This window comes from Schistocerca gregaria, chromosome X (assembly GCF_023897955.1).
Source record: "Schistocerca gregaria isolate iqSchGreg1 chromosome X, iqSchGreg1.2, whole genome shotgun sequence".
NCBI classification, from domain to species: Eukaryota; Metazoa; Arthropoda; class Insecta; order Orthoptera; family Acrididae; genus Schistocerca; species Schistocerca gregaria.
The window spans coordinates 4,767,135-4,770,832 of NC_064931.1; positions in this window are offsets into that span (position 1 = coordinate 4,767,135).

The window sequence follows — 3,698 nt, forward strand, 5'->3', positions numbered from 1 at the left end:
TTGATTGTCTTTAGGTTTATCTGGGGGTGTTATTGTAAGATTTATTTGTTTTCGTCAGGTTGATTTAAAGTCTTTAATTGCATATTCTTCTGTTGCTCATATAAGAATGGTTATTGGTGGATTGATGACTATGAATTGATGAGGTTGTGTAGGTTCTCTTTCTCTAATGGTTGGTCATGGTTTATGTTCTTCTGGTTTATTTTGTTTATCTAATATTATTTATGAACGTTTAGGTAGACCAAGATTATTAATTAACAAGGGTATAATTAATTTGATGCCAAGAATGGCTTTATGATGATTTCTTTTAAGATCATCAAATATGGCTGCTCCTCCTTCTTTAAATTTGGTAGGTGAAATTAGATTATTAAATAGAATTATATCTTGATCTTCTTTTAGATTCTTTGCTTTGATTTTTTTATCTTTTTTTAGAGCTGTTTATACTTTGTATATATATTCTTATTCTCAGCATGGGAATTATTATTCTGGTGTTTATACTTGTTCTCTTGGTTATTTTCGTGAATATCATCTTTTACTTTTACATTGATTGCCTTTAAATATTCTCTGTTTAAAGGGTGAATATTTCTTTGTTTAGTTTGCTTAAGTATTTTAATTAAAAATATTGTTTTGTGGAATCAATGATATGAAGTTTTTCATCTTAGGCCGTGAATTTATTTTCTATTTGGTCTTTGAGTTTTTTTTCTTTGTTTATTTCGAGAACTATTATTTTTTTTAGGTATTTATTATTTAATAATTGATTATAGAGTTTTTGTTGAGTGAGAGCTTTTCAATTTAAATGGTTCTATAGTTGTTATAACTTTAATTTTGGATTGAATATCTCTTATTTTTATATCTTTTGTTATATATATTTCTTCTTTGGTTATTTATTATAGAGAGGATTATATATCTGGTGAAAAGAATATAAATCGTTTTATTATTATTGTTTTAATATTTATTCTTTCTATAGGTTTTTTAATTATTAGTCCTAATTTAATTAGAATTTTATTAGGTTGGGATGGTTTAGGTTTAGTTTCTTATTGATTAGTTATTTATTATCAAAATGTAAAATCTTATAGTGCTGGTATATTAACTGCACTTTCTAATCGTATTGGTGATGTTGCTATTTTAATTTCTATTGCATGAATGTTAAATTTTGGTGGTTGAAATTATATTTATTATTATGATTTTATTTCTAATTCTTTTGAAATAAAGCTCATTACTATATTAATTGTTTTAGCAGCTATAACTAAGAGAGCTCAGATTCCTTTCTCTTCATGACTTCCTGCTGCTATAGCAGCTCCTACTCCTGTTTCTGCTTTAGTTCATTCTTCTACTCTTGTTACTGCTGGTGGTTATTTATTAATTCGTTTTAGCCCAATATTGGATACTTATAATTGTGGTTGATTTTTACTTTTAATTGGTTGTATAACTATATTTATGGCTGGATTGGGCGCTAATTTTGAGTTTGATTTAAAGAAGATTATTGCTCTTTCTACTTTAAGACAACTTGGTTTAATAATAAGAATTTTGGCTATAGGTTATCCAAAGCTTGCATTTTTTCATTTATTGGCTCATGCTTTATTTAAGGCATTATTATTTATATGTGCAGGTTCAATAATTCATAATTTGAAGGATTCTCAGGATATTCGTTTTATAGGATCAATTGTTAATTTCATACCTTTAACTTCAGTTTGTTTTAATGTTTCTAGTTTATCTTTGTGTGGAATACCTTTTTTAGCGGGATTTTATTCAAAGGATTTAATTCTTGAGATGGTTTGTTTAAGATGAATTAATTGTTTAATTTTTTTTCTTTATTTTTTTTCTACTGGTTTAACTGCTTCTTATTCTTTTCGTTTGTTTTATTATTCAATATCAGGTGATAATAATTTTTATTCTAGATTTTCTTTTGATGATAAGGGTTATTATATTTCATTTGGAATAATTGGTCTATTGTTTGTTGCTGTTTTTGGTGGTAGTCTTTTATCTTGATTAATTTTTCCTATTCCTCATGTGATTGCTTTACCTTATTATTTAAAGTTTTTAACTATTACAGTTGTTATTTTAGGTGCTTATTTAGGTTATCTTATTTCTAATTTTGATTTTTCTCATAATTTATTTTTTTTAAGTATACTTTCTTTTGTTAGATTTGCTGGTTCTATATGATTTGTAACTTTTCTTTCAACTAAGTTTATTAGATATATTCCTTTAAAAATAGGTTATTATTCATCTAAGTCATTTGATTATGGTTGAGGTGAATTACTTGGTGGTCAAGGTTTATATAGATTATTTATTTATTTAATTGGTTATATTCAAGGTTGATATGATTCTAATTTCAAGATTTATCTTTTAACTTTTATTTTTCGAATATTTATTTTGGTAATATTGTTTTTCGTTTACTTAAATAGCTTATAATTAGAGCGTGACACTGAAGATGTTAAGGAAGTATTTTTACTTTTAAGTATTTATAAATATAGGTATATTATTTTTAGAGTGAAAATGTAATGTTTTATTTAAACTATATAAATTTTAGAAATGTTAACGGAGTTTAACCGCTAATATAAAAAGTTAGCAGCTTTCATATTGGCTTTACATTTCCTTAATTAGAACTATTACAGTTCAATTATATTATTAACAGTAATACGCCTCTTTTTGGCTTCAATTAATAAGAATAAGGGTAGTACATACCAATCTTCCAGGTCGAAACTGACTGCAATATTTCGCTTCTTATTCTATTTAAGGTTGATTGATAATATCAATACTTTTTGAATGCAACCCAAATGTTATATTTAACTACAACCCTTTATTCTGCTCATTGTAATGCTCCTTGGTTTCATTCATGGTATAGTCCTCCTAATAGAACTAGAATAAAAAATATTGTTGATACTCTTCAGATTATAATGTCTGAAGTTTTAAAAATAATTACAATTGGTAGAATTAGTGCAATTTCTACATCAAAAATTAAAAAGATTACTGCGATTAGGAAGAATCGTATTGAGAATGGTATTCGTGCTGATCTTTTTGGATCAAACCCACATTCAAATGGTGATCTTTTTTCTCGATCATTAATTAATTTTTTTGATAGTGTTGTTGCCAGGATTATAACAATTATTGGAATAATAAATCTAATGAAAACTCTTGTTGATAGAATTAGAATTGTTTTTCTTGATTTATATCAAGCTTTCTGATTGGAAGTCAAATGTACTATTTATACTAGAAAAACAATTATCTACCTCATCAATAAATAGAGATATATAAGAATAATCATACTACGTCTACGAAGTGTCAGTATCATGCTGCTGCTTCAAATCCAAAGTGATGTCTTGGTGAAAATTGATTTATTGAGTGTCGAAGTAGACATGTTGATAAAAAGATTGTTCCAATAATTACGTGTAAACCATGGAATCCTGTTGCAACAAAGAATGTTGATCCATAAACTGCATCTGCAATGGTAAAAGGTGCTTCTCAATATTCATATGCTTGAAGTATTGTAAAGTATAGTCCTAATAACACTGTGAAGAATAATCCTTGTAGTGCTTGAGTATGATTAGATTCCATTAAACTATGATGTGCTCATGTTACTGTTACTCCTGATGCTAAAAGAATAGCTGTATTAAGTAATGGAATTTGTATAGGGTTAAAGGGTTGAATTCCTATTGGAGGTCATAGTATTCCTAGTTCAATTGTTGGTGCTAATCTTCTTC